The following is a 19,212-nucleotide window of genomic DNA, read 5'->3' as shown; positions in this document are numbered from 1 at the left end:
GATGGAGACTATGGTCTCAGGTAACCATTTCTTTACCCCCTTTCCTTTGTTCTTGGGCAGCCAGGAGTGCCCAAGGAATGTCACACGTATCCCACCTGGGGACAGGGCTGGGGGTGTTTGCAGCCTGTCAGCTTGCCTTATGCTCCCTCATCAATAATAGAAATTGCACTAGGAATAATCACATTTGTAGACTTATTATGCCTAACTTTTATCACATATATTGCAGTTAGCGAATTCCATAATATTAGAACTGTAATTTTTAAAAGTTTTTGATTGTTGTATATTTACAATACCTGTTAGATTTTTTAAAAATTTTTTTCAACATTTTTTATTTTTGGGACAGAGAGAGACAGAGCATGAACAGGGGAGGGGCAGAGAGAGAGGGAGACACAGAATCGGAAACAGGCTCCAGGCTCTGAGCCATCAGCCCAGAGCCCGACGCGGGGCTCGAACTCGCGGACCGCGAGATCGTGACCTGGCTGAAGTCGGACGCTTAACCGACTGCGCCACCCAGGCGCCCCTAAATTTTTAATACTACTAAAAAAGCATACTCGGGAATAAGTAAGACACTGAGCTATGATTTGATATTTCACATGGGTTTTTCACCTTATTCTGATGACAAAGACTTTCATGTCTCATTTATTCATGTATTCAACGAGAATTTAATGAGTGGCTTCTGTGCCAGGCTTTGTTCTATGCAACACCATGAATAAACAAGTGTTGTGAAAATTTAATTTTAGTGGGGAGAGACAGAAAATAAATAATAAACATATAGTTAAGTAAATAACAAGTTTACTAGGAAGTGATAAAAGCCACCTGGATAAGGGGGTTAGACGTGCATTGGGAAAATGAGCAGCTTGCATTTTAAACTGGGGCAGTTCAAGTTGAGTTCAACTGTAACTGAACCAACATGAGTTTGCTCCTTGTTGAGTCAGGAACTATACCAGATTGAATTGTCCACAAAGAAAATTTGCTTACAGCAAATAAGGAGATCAGGGGAATGGCTTCCAAAGCCATGACTCCCTGAGAGAGGGTGAATGGGCTCCTTCTGTTTAGGGTTAGGGTGAATATTTAGATAGGGAAGCCTTGTCATTGTACGCAGAAGCAGGCATAAGGTCACACATGTGCCTTAAGGAAACATGCCTATACATACATTGTGTGTTTTGTCAATGAGGCTGGTGGTCCTCCTTGGGCAAAGATTTTAGAATTATAATGAAGTAAAGGTAATTGTAGGTTATTCCAGAGGTCACTCCATGGCCCATCTGTGCAGGCTTGGATCAAGTTTCTCTCAAAGGGTCTGGGCGGTCTGGACCAGCGGGAGGTCTTGTCAGGGCAGTCACCATCACCGGAACATAGTTTCTGGTTTCATGTCCCTGAGTTAAGAGGAAAGCCAAAAAGAAGATCTTAGGGGGAAATGTAAGACAAAGGTTAGCGAGTACAAGAAGGTGGGCAGTAAAGGCCAGGTCCTGAGGTCTAGCTGGTGATACAATGAGAAGGTGAGATTTTAGCATAATGTGAGGTGGTGCAGAGTCAAATGGGGTGAGTGTTTGCAATAAAAGTAACTCAGTTCTGACGTAAGAAACAGGCTGTGCAAATTTACTGGGGCACGAATATGAGGACTAGGAAGGGAGCTGGTATGGTAGGAGCTGAGTGAAGGAGCAAGACAAACAAATGAAGACAGCGGAAATGGGCCAGATTACACAGGGTCACTAGTGATGTGACTGGACTCACTGATCTGACTCAAGCTTCTAAAAGATGACTTTGCATTGTGAGAATATATTTTTGGAGAGGAAAAAGTCCAGGAGCAGGGAGACCAATGAAGAGGCTATTGCAATAGTCTAAACTAGAGATGATTACAGGGCCAGGTAATGAAAACTAATCAAGTTGTGGACATATTTTGAAGTCGGAGCCAACACGCTTTGCTGACCACTGGGAGTGGGATGTGAGAGAGATGTCAGCTCCAAGGTATTTTGGCCTGAGCAAGTAATAATATGTCTTAGATACTCTGTAAGGGAAATAGATATAGATATGTTACATTCATTTCAATAGCCATTTAATGTGTCATAGTGTGGGTGCATCATAGTTGATCTATTTTCTTACCAATGGACAGTTAGTTACTAGATTTTTCTCTAACACTATAAACAATGCTTCAATAAAAAGTTTTTAGGTAGAGTTGAAATAATTCTGCAACTTTTAAAAGTACCTGCCACATTATCCTTTGTTTATACAGTGCCTGAGGAATATTTGAAATGTGATTTAGTTTCTGATTAATAATGTTTCATTAGTTTCAAAGAGAGAATTCACTGACCAAAATGGCCTTAATGTTTTCTTCACCTTGACTAATCTTTAGACAGGCTTCTTCCTGGCTATAGACACCTGGCTCCCCCTTTGTTACAGCATTTACTTTAGAAAACTTGTCATTGTAAACCTTTTCTCTGCCCCTTTGAGATGTAAATCTTTTTAAAAGCCTCTTGCCAGTTTCACAACTCAGGAATGTCTTTCTCCTAAAGGACCTGAGAACCATCTCTTTGAAATGTAATCATGAAGGAAACAACAAACCCTCCCCCACGCCCCCACCCCTGCCTTTTCCCAATCTCCTAAAGAGAGTATGAGCCTAAAATTTGGCAGGTGCCATGATTCACACTGTAAAACTACCTCCTGCCTTGAGGATAGGAGAGAGTGTACTTTTCCTTTGGGTAAAGTCAATTAGTGAACACAGGTGGGTTATCATCCCTTCATTCCAGCTCCTAAAACCTCTCTAGCCTTTTATTTCAGTGGCATTGAGTTCAAACTTTAGTTCTGGCCTCTCTTATCGCAATAGGTTTTCTTAAAAACATTTCTTACAGTTCTACAAATCAGGACTACAATTATATATCACCTTACACCTGTTAGGATGGCTATTATGAAAGAGACAAGAAATAACAAATGTGGGCAAAAATGTGGAGAAAGGTAACCCTCGTACACTCTTGGTGAGAATGTATATTGGTAGAATCAATATAGAAAAAAGTATGGAGTTTCCTCCAAAAATTAAAAATGGAACTACCCTATGATCCAGCAATCCCATTTCTGAGTATATCTCAGAAGAAAACAAAGTCAGTATCTCAGAGATATATCTGTATCTCAAAGATATATTTTGTTCATTTCATGAATGGCTAAATTCATTGTGAAAGGGCGGGCCTATGCCAGCGGACTCCATCTTGTTCTGTGTCCTTCACCTAGACCACGCCTCCTCCCCTTGAGTAACCTGCTGCTCACCCATTCAAACTTCCTGATCAAAACACGCCCAGCAACCTGCGTAACAGAACTCCGACCCTTTCCCAGCCAATCGGCCGAGGCCACGACCCTTCCCCAGCCAATCGGCTGAGGCCACAGCCATTACCTCACCAACTGCCCTTAGATCCCTATAAAACCTTTGTGCTTTTGAAACTCGCTCTCTCTCCCTAGTATCTCACCGCTGCATCAGTGCAGGTAGGGGATTGAGCTCGAGCTAGCTCGAATAAAGGCTCTTTTGCTTTTGCACCGGACTCGGCTCCCTAGTGGTCTTTGGGGATCACGAATTCTGGGCATAACAATTGTATATATACACAATGAAATATTATTCAGCCGTAAAAAAGAAGGAAATCCTGCCATTTGTGAATAATATGGATGAAACTGGAGGGCATTATGCTAGGTGAAATAAAATAAGCCAAAGATAAATGTATGGTATCACATATGTATAAAATCTAAACAAACAAAAGTTGAACTCACAGAAAGTAGAAATGGAGTTGTCAGGGCCTGGAGGTTGAGCGAAATGGGGAGATAGAAGTTTAGAGGTGATGGTGGGGTTTTTGGAGCCAAGGGCCAAGACAGAATTCTTGAAAATGTCTTTGGTGCAAAAAGGTGATTTTATTAAAGCAAGGGAACAGGACCCAGTGGGCAGGAAGAGCTGCATGGGGTCATGACAGGTAACTGATTATATAACCTCAGGTTGGGAGGGGGTCAGGGATAGAGTAAGTCTCTAAGGAATTTTGGAAGCAAGGATTCCAGGACCTTGAGGGGCTAGCTGTTTATTACTGTTTAGTAAAACCTCAGTCATGAGACCCTTCAGATGTATATCAGGGGGCCATAAGCTTGGAGTATGATTTCCAGCATATATCTTGGGGGGAGTTGAGATAAAGGAAGTAAGTTTCCAAAGGAAACTTTCTGTATGTTAAAGTAGACTTACAGGATCCTGGGGGTGTGGGGGTCAGGATAGTTTGCCACTATCCAAAGTGTCATCATCAAGGTAGCTGACTGAACTCTTAGAGGGCAGTCACTCAGCCTGTTTGAAGGACTTGTCCATGGGCTGCAGGCAGTAAGGGGATTTAATTTCTTGTTTGCCTTAGTTTCCCACATCACTATGACAAGCACTTACACCCATTTCCTTTGTTCTTAGGTAGCCAGTAGTATCAGAGGAATATCACTCAGATCCCACCTGGGGGCAGGGTGCTAGCTTGTACTTTGCTCTCAGCTTGCCCCACATTCCCTGCTCAGTGATCAAAAGTTACAAAATTTCAGTTAAAAACAAATGAATCCTGAGAACCTAGTGTCCAGCCTGGTGGCCATAGTTAATAATAGTGGATTGTGGGGGCCCCTGGGTGGGTGGCTCAGTCGGTTGAGCGGCCAACTTCGGCTCAGGTCATGATCTCGCGGTCTGTGAGTTCGAGCCCCGCGTCGGGCTCTGTGCTGGCAGCTTGGAGCCTGGAGCCTGTTTCAGATTCTGTGTCTCCCTCTCTCTGACCCTCCCCCGTTCATGCTCTGCCTCTCTCTCTCTCTATCTCAAAAATAAATAAACGTTAAAAAAAACCAATACTGTATTGTGTTGTATACATCAAATTTGCCACAAGAGTAGTTCTTAGGTGTTCTCATAAAACAACAACAACCAATCAAATATATGACATGGTAAATACAATTAATTTAATTAACTTGACTGTGGTAATCATTACATAATGTATACATATGTCACATCATGACATTGTACACTTTAAATAAACACAATTTAATTTGTCTATTATGCTTCAATAATGTTGGAAAAAATTTTAAAAATAGAGACTTCCTTGCCCATTTAACTTTGTCCAGTGGAGTCACACATTTCTCAAGGTCAGAGTTGAGAGCTTCCTCAGAAAGGAAATATCATCACCCTAATGTTAATACCCTACCTTGATCATTTCACTTTCCGTCTTTTCCTGTACCATTTCCAGGAAATGATCATATTGAAGGCTTTCATTTAAAAAGAATTATGAATATAGTATAATCCACATTTATGGAGTAAAGAATAGCCTTACATTATAAAATTCCTCAGAAAAAAAAAATTAGTGTCCAGAAGTGATTATTCAGTAAATAGAGTGAGCCCGGATCAAAATTTCTGCTTCAAGAGTGATAGTTTATTATTATTAATTCACGATCATTTATATATCACTCCTGTGTCGATGCTTTGAAAATAAAGCTAAGAGTGCCTGGAAATATTATTTAAATGTACTCTCAAACCATATTGCTCAAAACTTAGCATCGACTCAGAATATTAGTATCTATGCAGTTACTCCACTATTTTGGTGATTGGAGAAAGAAATGTACAAAATCTGTATATAAGCTCTATGCGGCTTTAAAAATGTTAAATTTTAGACTGTAATAACTCAGGTTGTAGAAATTTTAACAGAAATAGTAGAAACCATCTGCAACCATTATTTAAAGGCAAACGGCTTCTTAGTTATAAGGGCCCTAATACATTTAATTTTTATTCTTGTATTGAATACACTGTACTGCATTGTGAAATATGGCAGCCCTATATGTAATAAGTTGCTTTTAGATATTATTTACAAATTTATTTGAAAACAGCTGTAACTAAACTGCCTCCTTTTTAAAATTTCACAATATTTCATGTACGTATGAACACATTCTGTAATTCTTCCTTTATTTGTGAGAGGAAGAGCTAGTCACTAAGAAATAAAAATCCATATAAAAAGTATAAAGTAAAAAATTAGAGTTCCGGAAATCATTTTGTGCCCAACTGGGTGCTCTGTGCAACCAGCCAAGTAACACAATGTTAAAACCAAGGGGCCCAAATTGCTTTTGCTCTTTTAAAGTGAAGGTTACATTTGTAATCATTGTCTCACGGTGTTTTTATAAACCGGAGTTGTTAAAATGTTTCCTAACAAAACTCAGGGACCTTTTACACAAACAATAAATGTTTTGTTTTCAAAATACAAAGTTTATTTTTGAAGTAAAGGTTTATGTTCCATGAAGTCTCTGAGCCCGAGAATGCTTTCAGCTCTGGGAAATTCTTGTTGGAGCCCAGAAGTAGCTGCCATAAGCACTGAAGTACCCTCCTGGGTGTGACATTCCCAGCTTGATGACTTGATGGTTTAATTTAGTTATATGGTGCTCTTCAAAGTGATTTTGTAGCTTTGGGTAGGAAACTGAAACCAGAGTTACTGAGCCTCAAATAAGTGAAATTTACACTTATGAACACCGAAGATTGCTATAATCATTTTCAGGGTGAAAAAAACTTAACCACTGACATCAAATCAAAAGTTAAAATGTAGAAGTTTTACTCTGTGGTTTAAAAAAATACCAATGAAGAAACTGGCTTCAGTTCATAGGCAGAATTATTGGCAAGTGATTTAATTCAGGTCCTGTTGACTGTCTATTAACAATTAAAATAATTTGCTTAATTTGAAGGAAGACTTCCTAGAATAATACAATTCTTTCTTTCTTTACCTAGTTAAAAGATAATTGCTGATTTCTGCATTCAAATAGTATCTGTCCAGTGACCTCCAGTGGCATCTCATTCAAAATCTCACTAGATCATCCAGGATGACACTAAAGGAAGAAAACACAAAAGAATTTTGAAGGAAAACACTCGCAGATAAACTAATTACTGCTAATTATGAAGCAGAATTGAGAACACAGCCCACTCATTCTTCTGTTTTTGGCATTACTGGCTTTGTTATTTGCAATAGAGATAGGTTGGAAAAGTATCAGAAAGCTGGAACCTTATCTCTATCTGCCTCTTGGGTGCTCATCTGTAAACTGGGACAATGGAGAGAGTGTTGGTGCCTCTGCCCTTGTTTTGCCCTCACAAATATGCATGTTCGTACAGAGACTCCAAATTGCACACAATTCAAAAAAGATTTCAAAACTACAAATGCTAAACATTTGTAGGTTAATAACAAGGAAACATTACAACATCAGCATCAAATCTGTCCTTTGAGCAATGTATATACTCATTCACTGTACTATCATCATATGAGAGAATAAAGAATACAAGAATTTAGGAAGAGATAAGTCAAAAAACCTACAGAAAGCGGAGGAATAGAAATTAGGATAACTTGATTGATAATCAAATTTTCTCATAAAAGATTTATAAAAGATAAATTTTCTTCAAGTATTAAGGTAAACATACAGAAACAGAAGTATAAATATGAACTTATTTATTAAAAATAAACTTAAGGGGCATCTGGGTGGCTCAGTCAATTTAACTTCTGAATCTCGGTTTTGGCTCAGGTCATGATCTCATGGTTTGTGAGGTCAAGCCCCACATCAGGCTATACACTAACAGTGTGGAGCCTGCTTGGGATTCTCTCTCCCTCCCCCCTACCCCGCCCCTCTTCTGCTCCCTCTCTCACACGAAATAAATAATAAACTTAAAAAATAAAAAATAAACTTAAAATCTGATTTACAGAAGGTACAAACAAAATGTAGTTCTTCCAGTAGTTTGGAAAGTTTATGTGAGATAGATTTTTATAAGCATCACTATATTTGCGTAAAGAAGCAATAGAGCGCTCAAATAGGTTTCTATTTTCTGAACACCATAAAATGTTAAAGAATTATCTTTGAAATAGATGATTTTGCTAGAAAATTTATCAAAACTTTGACAAAGACAATATTAGTTGTTTATTCAAACGTTGTGTGAGCTGCTACATAAACAGAGAAACCCTCACAGCGCAATTTCTGAAACCGAACTAAGTATAAAACTTGACCAAGATAACGTAATGAGGAGTTCTAAATAATGATTTTAATTTTAGAGTCCTATCTTAAATAACAGTAAATTTTATTTCATAAAATAATACAATAATAACACAGCACGACTTAGTAAGATGGTTTCATTGCTCTGAGAGAGGCCAGTGTGTAGGAAACTAGTCAGTCTCCAAGAACTTGGTGTTTGCAGCTTTGACTTACTGGGGAGTTTGGTGTATTTGTGACTGTAGAAAAACATAGCCAATCTTATGTGTGCAATACTTAACAGAAAACTGTATAATGAAGTTTTAGTTCTTCAGCTAGCATAAGCAGATACATTTATTCATCATAGTGGGAAATCAAGATGCAGTTCCAAGTATCTTTAAAACTTTAGTACAAAATAATCTTCATACTTTTAAATAACGTAAAAATATTTTTATACAATTAAGAGTATTGAAGAGTGTCTGGGTGGCTCAGTCGGTTAAGCATCTGACTCTTTTTTTTTTTTTTAACATTTATTTATTTTTTGAGAGACAGAGTGTGAGAGGGAGAGGGGCAGAGAGAAGGGAGCCACACATTCCGAAGCAGGCTCCAGGCTCTGAGCTGTCAGCACAGAGCCCGACGTGGGGCTTGAACCCACCAACTGTGAGATCATGACCTGAACCGAAGTCGGATGCTCAACCAACTCAGCCACCCAGGAGCCCCAAGCATCTGACTCTTTTTCAGCTCAGGTCATGACCTCAGGGTTCATAAGATCAAGCCCTGTGTTGGGCTCACTGCTGGACACAGAGCCTGCTTAAGATTCTGTCTCTCCCTCTCTGTCTTGCCTCCCCAGCCTCACCCATGTGCCCTCTTTCTTGCTCTTTCTCTCTCAAAAACAAGTATTGAGCCAAAAGACTTATCATTTGGGGCGTGGGGGGGGGGGGAAGCTTGAATCTTGCTTTATTCTTTAATATTCTAAGGGTGAAAAAATATAATAAAACCTACAGCACAAAATAGATTTATAACTATATACAGACGCCAATTTTTTTAAACTTCCATGAAATAAATTAATTAAAAAAATTTTTTGTTAACGTTTTATTTATTCTTGAGAGAGAGAGAGAGAGAGAGAGAGAGAGAGAGAGACAGAGCATGAACAGGGGAGGGGCAGAGAGAGAGGGAGATACAGAACCGGAAGCAGGCTCCAGGCTCTGAGCCATCAGCCCAGAGCCCGACACGGGGCTTGAACTCACGGACCGCGAGATCATGACCTGATCTGAAGTCGGACGCTTAACCGACTGAGCCACCCAGGCGCCCCGAATTTTAAACATATTAAAATGTTTTTGAAAAACCTGTAAAATATATTTGTGTGAAGGTCAATTTATTTGTATTTTTTTAAATAAAAGTTTGTTCTCAAATTCTTGCTAAGTGCCACTGTTCTGAGAATTTTACATGGTTTACTACAACTAGCGATCACCAACAACTAGTTGCCCTTTCAGTCCCCTCCCCAAATATTCACAGGAAACTGGAGTTCAGAAAGATTTAGTAAGCACGCTAGTGTCACCCAGTTAATGATTAGAATGGTCAAGATTCAATCTCCAATAGCCAGCGAATCTGGATTCAAACCTTGCCTTCAGGGCCAGCGTTGTGGGTATGTGACCTGTGTCACTGCACAGGGCTCCATACTCAGAAGAGCCCTGAGTTTACTGTTCTGCGGTTGCCATTTTGAAACTCTTAATTTTTGAACAGGAGAAGCTGCATTTTCATTTTGCCCAAGGCCTTGTGAATTATGTAGGTCATCTACCCTCACTTACTCACCACACAATACTGACTGTGTGTGTGCGCGTGTGCGTTACAAAGTATTTGACCAAGATGGACATACTGTTCCCTCAGGTTGCCTAAATTTAATTAATTAACTACTTTTTTTGCCGAAACTTTAGACAGGCTTTGCTTTCTTGCCTCAGGCCCCTAACTTCCCTTTTCTTGGAGCATTTCACTTTAGAAAACTTGTAATGGTAAATTCTCACTGTCCCTCTGAGATATAAATCTTGTAAAAGGCCTCTTGCAGGTTTTACAACCCAGGAACGTCTTCCCCAAGGACCTGGGAGCAATCCCTATGAAGTGCAATCATCAAGGAAGACAGTACCCCCCTCTCCTAGTTTCTGTGGAAGATACGAGGGAACATGCTCCAAGTCATAAAACTACACATGTGGTGAATATAGGAGAAAGTTAACTTTCGTATTAGACAAAGCTATTTAGGAACACTGGTGGCCTACGATTCCCCATTCCAACACAAAAACTCTCCTACATTTTGTCTTAGCAGAGTTGTTCGGTATCCAGATATGGTCTCTCCTTTTTCCCCTAGTGAAGCAATAGTGTCCGAATAAAATTACCTTTTTTTTTGCTTATCTCGTCTGGTACCACTTTTTTCATCAACATATTCTATGAGTTAACTTTAAGCTAAATGTTTTGGTCAAAGATTTATTGCCATAGTCTATTTAAGTCAAGTAGCAGACCATCATTAACAGCAACGCAGCTGCACACCATTGTACGATGTTGCTAGAGCATGATTTACATGGTAGAGTCTACACTGTTGGGAGTTGAAGAATTTGGAAGTATATCAGTTTTGAACAAAATTGTAACAAACTTCCGTGCTGATAAATTCCTATGGAGTAAAATGTGGATAATTTCCAAAAAAATAAAATGTGGGGAGAAAAATATTAACAACATTTTCCAATTTATTTAAAAATACTATAATTTTTTTTATTTTGAAGTAACATATTGGCAATTATGTAAAAATCCTGTTTCTCATGATATTTTTTTCTTTCTTCAGAAGTTAAGTAAGTTAAATATAAAATTTGTTTGGAAGAACAAACAAGAAAGAATGAACAAGAAAACCCTGAGAACAACAACAAAAAGAGCAAGAAAGATGTTTTTAGCCTTGTCATACATTACTTTATACCATGAAACGTGTAATATTAGTAATGGCACATACTCAGAAAAACCAGGGAAAGTGAACAGAACATTTGGAAAGAGATCTAATTACATATGCAAGTTTACTAAATGATAATGATGCCATCTCATATTAATGAAGGAAAGAAACTTTTCTCTAAAAAAGCATATAAAATACGTAATTATATCTAACCTATGCATAATATATCACTATAAATTCCAAATGGATTATAGGTTTAAATGTAACAAATGATACCATACAAATATATTATAAGCATCATAAGAAACACAAGAGAAGTCCTCTCTGAGCTGAGTAGGGAAAGCTTTCCTAACCATTATTCTAAATCCAGGCCAGAATAGACATTGATGAATAGGACAACAATTACAAAAGAAAATTTGGGGCATGCACGCAGACACACACACATATTCAGAATGGAAAGAAAGTTTGTAGTGAGAAAAAAATATTTCAATTTATATTAGATTCAAAGTGTGATAGTCTTAACATACAAATAACTTCTAAAAAAAGAAGCATGAAACCAACAACTTTTCAGAAGATATAAGTTAGAAATACGGACAGAGGGATCATAAAAAATTGAATGCAAACAGCTATTAACCACATGATAAAATGATCACCCTGGCACGAAACAAAAGCAATACAAAGTGAAATTACAGCCAAATAACATTCTTCACCTATTAAATGGGCAGAAATTCAAAAATTTGACAACACACTCTGCTGGCAAGGCTGTGGGGAAATAGACACTCTCATAATTGCTGGCAAGAATACAAACTGGTACAACATCTAGGAGGGAAAGTTGGCAATATCTAGCAAAATTACATATGCAATTACACTTTGATTAGCGATTTTACTTCTAAGAGTCCATTTCAATGACACACTGGTTAAAAAATAAAAAAGACAGATATACTATTTGTGATAGTAACAGACTGGAAGCAACCCAAACGTCCATCAGTGAAAGGCTAGTTGAATAAAATTTGATGCAGTAACTAAATGACATACTGTGCAGCTATAAAGACTCAGGTATCTAGCTATATATTTTGATCTAATGGTCATTAAAGTATTTTTAAATGAAAAAAACAAGTAGAGAAAAATGTTATGTTATTGTTTTTTTAAAAAAATAGGGAATTCTGAGTGTATTTATGTATTTGTATATATATGTATTAATTTAAATGAAAGCACAATTTATATGATTGTTAAAATATTTACCTATAAGTGGGGGGAGGGAAGAGAGTGGAACAGATAGGAACAGATGGTAGTTAGTTTATGTAATTACAAAACAAAATTATATGGAGGAAAAATGCCTAAATATAAAAAATCCAAGTAAAAAGAAAGAACCTAAGTGTGTATCTAGTTCGTGGAATGAGCATACATAAACGATTCCAAGTTACTTTTAAAACAAGCATTTTGACTATATATATTGTGGGATATTCTAAGGATAAAAAGAACTGGGAAAACAGGGGCACCTGTCTGGCTCAGTTGGCGGCATGTGTGACTCTTGATCTTGGGGTTGTGAGTTCAATCTCCACGTTGGGCATAGAGATTACTTAAAAATAAAATCTTTAAAAAAAGAACTGGGAAAACGAAACTCTGTGTTCTGTTTTGTTGTTCTTGTTATTCAAATATTATGTGGGATATGTTTGAATTAGAATTGTCACTATGAGCTCATGATGTATTTTACCTGTAAAATATTATTTACCAACCTCGTGTAATGAAGAGGTGTAGAATCAATCAATGGTAACTGTAATGCCTAGATTGAGTTCTCCAAATACCATTTGCCACTAGCAGTAAAAAGGGCTCTTGGGAGAAATTGTGAAATCCACGTCGGGGGCAGTAAATGTACAAGATAAAACGAGAAAGTGTGCCAGTTTCCTCATTTGTAAAATGGGAATAATAACAGTGCTTTCTCTTAGACTCGTGAGAATTGAGTAAAGTACTCACAACTTGTGAAATAAATACAACAGGCTCAGGCTCAAGGTAGCACTACGACATAGCACTCCCTCCATAAATTCACAGAAGAAGTGGAAGCATATAAATGAAATTGCCGTAGGTGTTTGGATTATATTTAATATTAACTTTCACTTTTAGTTTTCTGTAATTTTCTTAACGTTTATAATAACATATGATGATATATTTAGTATAGACATTTTATATATAAATGATAAAAAATGCTGATGTTAATGTAAAAATGAGAGAACCAATTTGAATGCACAAGAATATATGAGTTGCATATATTTTCAATATCTTTGCAAGATAGAAGTGGACTGTGAGGGTGTGTGGTTTAAAATCAAAATGCATTTAAATTTTAGCTCAAAGTGTTGGCTTGCAGAGTGGTGTTAGGCAGGTCACATGCTTTTTGGGGGGAGTCATAAATGTTTTTTAAATGAATGACAAATTCTTATTTTTAAATGGTGATAGTATGTCAACGTCATAAAAATGCTGTCAACAATCACAGAGGAGAAGCCGGAAGAATTCTGAGCACATGGTAGGACATAAGTAGAAAGCAGCTATTTAAAAATTATTTTTTTTTATTTTAAATAACACTTTTGGAAAATTACCTTTTTTTGAAAAATTATAAATCTTGCCAAATAAGGAGATGTTAGCATCTCTACCTAAAATTTTTACTTTTAGGATTTACTCAATTCTATTAACATAACTTTTCAAAGTGTGGCTTGCTTTTTTTCCTCCTGAGAAAATGAATTTGTAAAGCTAAAATAAAGGCCAAATTTTCTGCTACTACTTTTATCTATATAATCACTCTACTTATAAGACAAGGCAATAGCAGTAAAAGCAAATGCAGCCTTGAGATTGTTCCTTTACCCTTCACAAAATGATCGCTATTTAACTGCTATACATTTTAAAAAATAATTTTTCAAATGACTGTCCCTGAAATATTTGGCTTTTTCAAAAATTTTGTCCTCATCACATTTGCTAGTTCTCTCTCTACAGTATCTGCCACTTAAATATGTTATTATTCATCAAGGACCAATCTTGGCCCAGATATGTGAGGCTTCTAGTACTCAGAATTTTGTCTGATGGTAGCAAAATGGAAAATTAAACTGGAAAGGATCCATGGCCTAACCTTTTCCTATTAGCATTTTCCCCTCTTTTCTTGTTTCCTAATACCTTGGCATGCCCTGATCCTTTCAGCTAATGGAGCTGCTAATACGAAGGGGAATAAAATGACTGGGCAATTTAATCTCAAAAAAAAAATAAGTGCATTTGCTGGTATGAGTATATGACTCAAAAGTGAGAGAAGGTAACACACACACACACACACATACACACACACCAATAAATTAAAAAAAATAATGCCTGATTCCCTTCAGCATAGTTCACCTGAGAACTGGTCATGAAACAAGGGTTATTATACTGATCCTGAAATTAATGAGCATTTTAATATCAGGGATGTCATTTTTAGACTCTGCATTTTGCATTTTGTAGGTTATGAAATAAGATGATGATAAATTGTTTTGTTCCTTTATTTCATCCAGAGTTGCTAATAGGATCCATGGCAATATAGGAATTAAGAGTAAATAAACCCTTGAGCCAAGGGCAGACTTTATAGTTCTGGGGTAGACAGAAGCTGTATTTCCCCCTGGAGCAGAGATGTTCAATGCAGATAGAAAACAAGAGTGTTTCCTTCTGTATTCTTGTACTGTCCCACCACCCCAGTTCTCCCCACTGATTAATATCCTTGTCCTTGGACCAACACCATACTGTCTTGATTACTGTGGCTTCATAGTAAGCTTTGGTTTTGAGTAATATAAGCACCCTATCTTTGCTTTTCCAAATTTGTTTTGACTAATTTAGGTTGTTTGTATCCCATATAAATATTAGGGTAAATTTGTAAGTTTTGATAGGGATTGTGTTGAAATTGTAGATCGATTTGGGGAGAATTCTTTTTTTTTTAATTTTTTTTTTACGTTCATTTATTTTTGAGACAGAGAGAGACAGAGCATGAATGGGGGAGGGTCAGAGAGAGGGAGACACAGAATCTGAAACAGGCTCCAGGCTCTGAGCTGTCAGCACAGAGCCTGACGCTGGGCTCGAACTCACGGACCACGAGATCATGACCTGAGCTGAAGTCGGCCACTTAACCGACTGAGCCACCCAGGCGCCCCTGGGGAGAATTCTTAACAATGTTGATTCTTCAAATTAATGTACATGGAATGTGTCTCCATTCATTAAGATCTTTTAAAATTTTGGTCAGTAATGTTTTGTAGTTTTTAAGTTCTGTACTTCATTTATTAAGTTTATTCCTAAGTAGTTTATTCTTTTTGATGCTGCTTTAAATGATTTTTTTTTTCTGGTGCTTGGGTGACTCAGTCAGTTAAGTGTTCAACTCTTGATTTCAGCTCACATCATAATCTTTACAGTTCGTGAGATTGAGCCCTGCATCAGGCTCTGTGCTGACAGCATGAAGCCTGCTTGGAATTCTCTCCCTCCATCTCTCTCTGCTCCTCCCATGCTCATTCTCTCTCTGTCTCTCTCAAAATAAATAAATATTTTTAAAAAGTAAATGGATTTCCCCAATTTCATTTTCAAATGATATGCTGCTAATATTTTGAAATGCAGTTAATTTTTATATATTCATAATGAATCCTACAACTTTGATAAGCCTGTTCATTGGTTTTCTTCCCCCCCCCTTGGGATTTTCTACATATGAAATTACATAAGCTATGAAAAAAGACATTACTTCTTCAGATCCAATCTGCATGTTGTGAATTTTTTTTCTTTACTGCAATATGTAGAACCTCCAGTGCACTGTTGAAAATAAATAGGAGGAGTGGACATCCTCAATCTGCTCACCCTGCCCCCAGTACCTATTGAGCAAAGAACATCCTGAGCAGGAATGACTATTGAGTGTCCTATTTTCTCATTTCTACAATATCTTTTGTATCATATGTTTGCATGGTAATGATCCATCTGTTGGGTATAAATATTGAACTTGGAGATTATATCCAAACATGACTAAAGGCTTAAGAGCATACAAGATACTGAAATATTATGAGTTTTAAAGGAAAATCTGAAATCATTGACAAAGAGAAGGAGGAAAAAGGGAGAAAGGAGGAGAGAGGGAAGGAGAGAGAGAGAGAGAGAGAGAGAGAGGCCCTCAAAGACAACTATTTCAAAACAGAAAATTACTTTGTCTACTAATATAACTTTAGGAAATTTACTTAACTTGTTTCATCTACAAAATGGGGGATAATATAAGTAATGATCTCATCGGCAAAATTAAAAGATTATGAATGAGATATTTTGCCCAGGAATGGTTCTTGGTGATTCCCTTCATAATTGTCAGCAGTTACTATTATGCAGGCAAGGCATTACCAAGTCATCACATTGCCAATTCTCCTTCAGGAAGCAATACTAAAATCTGTTTATTTTTAGGCCTGGAAACGTAAGAAAGAACATTCCTGCTGAATTTAAACTAAATTTTCACTTGTATTTATTTCAAATTTCTATGGGTCAAGTAATATTTTTTTCTTATCTTTTACTGAGATATAATTGATATATAACATTATCTTAGTTTCAGGCATATAACATAATGATTGGATATTTGTATATAAAAGGAAATGCTCAGGATAATAAGTCTAGTTAACATCCATTACCGCATATAGTTATAATTTTTTTCTTGTGATGAGAACTTTTAATATTTACTCTCTTAGCAACTTTCAAATATTCAAAACTGTGTTATAAACTATCGTTATGATGTTGTACATTATATCTCATGACTTATTTAGAGTAATATTGTTTTATCCTGAGAAACACACTTTAGCTACCTCAACAATGGAAATACACTATGAGTTTTGACTTTTTAAGAATTTGTAAAGTCAAACATATTTTTCCAAATAATGAATATATTTTAAGTCGCCCTTTGCCAAAGACTACTCAATAAATCTATTCTTAATTTGCCACGTGTGTGATGTTTACAAAAATATGTAATTAATTATTTTAAAATGACATTTCTTCTTAATATATTATTTTTTGAGAAAAATGTAATGGTAGTAATATATTCTTCTAGTCTAGTGAAGAATAACAAGGGAAAAAAGAAAAATCAAAAGGACAAATTATGGAATAAGGAGGTGCATGTAACAATAGCCGTGGGAGTATTAAAATGTGTGAAATTATACATGCAAATTTGGCTAAAATATACTATCCCATAATAAAAAAAAAGTCTCCTAAGTAACAGAAGACGTATTAGTATGTTAGCTGATGTGATGAAAGATCACAGAATACACCAAAAATAGTCAAAGAATTACCTCTAACATGTCAAATAGTCTAAGATGATTTTAAAAGAAATTTATTTCAAAATTTATAGAAAAATTTTATTTGATATGAATTATTACAGAATACCAATGGTGAGGCATTCTCAGCCAATTTTTACAATGTGACAACTTCCAGTAGCAATATCTGATAATAGCCACTCTCTTCCAAACATACACATGGCACAGGAGGTGAATGATAATCTGGATTTCAATGAAATAACCAAGATAATGTAGCTACTCAGGGCCCAAATTTCATTTTGTTTTCAGATTTTTATGAACTCAACCCCATAATTTTCACTAAAGGCTCAAATGCCTCCACTGAACATTTATACTTTTGTAATTTGAATAAAGAAATGAATGTGAGCAAAAATAAATGCCCTAAATGGAATGAACATCACTGGGGATGAGAAGGCAATAGGCCATTTTCAGCATTTCACAGAGTACATACAAATTTTACTTCCAGAATTATAGCGCCAGATATCACATGGATAGATATTTCTGTCATTGTGCAGATGACACCAAGGAACTAGTAGAATAATGAATGTCACATATCAGGGCCCCAACACTCAAACTGAAAATGTGGAGTAGGTAATGAAATTTGATCACTGATAGTAAAATCAATGGATCTGCTGGGTGTGATGAATAAGGGTAAGATCGGAAACTGTTACTCTAATTTTCAGGGCTACTTGCTTTTTAAAAATGAGAATTTTAGAAAGTCCAATGTCTGAACCAAAGGAATGAATCCTAAATGTGCCATTTCAGGAACTCTGTCAAAGAGTGGACAAAATCTTTCCTGAGTGCCTCTCAAACCAACCTTTTTAGATGATTACTTAATCCATGTACATGTTAGATGGCCTTGCTTTGGTATTTATATGAAAGAGTAAATCTTCTGAATCCTCATTTGGCTCCATTTATGACACCATGTGAGGCCATTTTTGAAGTTTATTATGACAATTTGAATAGTCTATGAGGTAAATGTGATTAACTATGATGCCCATCTTTAATCACTCAGGTGATAAAAGATAAAATGATGACTGATAGAGCAATTGGAAAACATTGGAGACATAAAAAGTAGCAGATTTGAAAATTTGTTAAATTCAGAGTTATTTCATCCATTACCGTATGAAAACACTTAGCACAAATTGAGGCTTGGTAGTTGTTGCTTCATCCTGTCAAGAGGTTTGTATAAATAACACACTAGGAGAAGGTTATTAATTATGTCCCTTCCTTCCATTTTATGATTATCTATAAGAATTTACTTTGGCAAGGTAGTTTTCTTCCTTTCATTATGCATACATAGACACACACAACTTATGCTCTAGTAATCACAATTTGTTTTTTACATTTTATTGTGAGCTTCTCATAGTCTAAATGCTTTGAAAAATGAATGCATAAATATTTCCATGGTTCAGTGCGAAATCATTAACGTGTTAAAATATTTGAAAATATAGTGTTCAGAAGGGCAGTTTGAATTTTGCATTGCTTTAAACGTCACAATACAAAACAGAAAGTCATTGCATGTGATCAAAAGGCAACAAGTAAAATGGATTTTTAAAATGTCAGTGATTTGTATTTAGCAGTAGATATTTTTTTTCTAAACAGGTAAAATAGCTTTCATGCAAAACAAAACAAAACTAAAACAAAAACACCAATTTATTTGTTTCTTTCCCAGTGTTTAACTTAAGCACTAGCTCTTTTAAACATAAATTCATTCACAGTACTAGCTAAACCTCAGGTCATCTGGCATATACAGTATGTGATAAGATATTAAATGTCAGATGAGATGGTCATTGGAAAAATGTCTTTCTGCATCAGTATGTATATTAGAAATTTCCATTATTTAATTAGAAGTCTCCATTATTTCATTAGATTCTACTATCCCTTCCATTCATTTTGTCGTGTGTGTGTGTATATATACATATACATATATATATATATTCTTAATTTTTTAAATGTTTATTTAGTTTTGGGAGACAGAGACAGAGAATGAGAGGGGGACGGGCACAGAGAGAGAGGGAGACA

General features: G+C 36.3%; 1 long non-coding RNA gene across 1 annotated transcript in view; it reads right to left on the bottom strand.

Moving 5' to 3' along the window:
• Positions 1-579: 579 nt before the first annotated feature.
• Positions 580-19,212, bottom strand: part of LOC123384510 — a 174,165-nt gene continuing 155,532 nt past the window's right edge. Inside the window, exons 4-5 of the long non-coding RNA XR_006595690.1 lie at positions 6,736-6,837; positions 580-1,373 (exon numbers count right to left, since the gene is read on the bottom strand). This is a non-coding gene — a long non-coding RNA (uncharacterized LOC123384510). The remainder of the gene's footprint in view (positions 1,374-6,735; positions 6,838-19,212) is intronic.

The sequence above is a fragment of the Felis catus genome, chromosome A3, assembly GCF_018350175.1.
Source record: "Felis catus isolate Fca126 chromosome A3, F.catus_Fca126_mat1.0, whole genome shotgun sequence".
NCBI lineage: Eukaryota > Metazoa > Chordata > Mammalia > Carnivora > Felidae > Felis > Felis catus.
The sequence above is the reverse complement of the archived record's forward strand: the minus strand, read 5'-3'. Positions and strand labels throughout refer to the sequence as shown.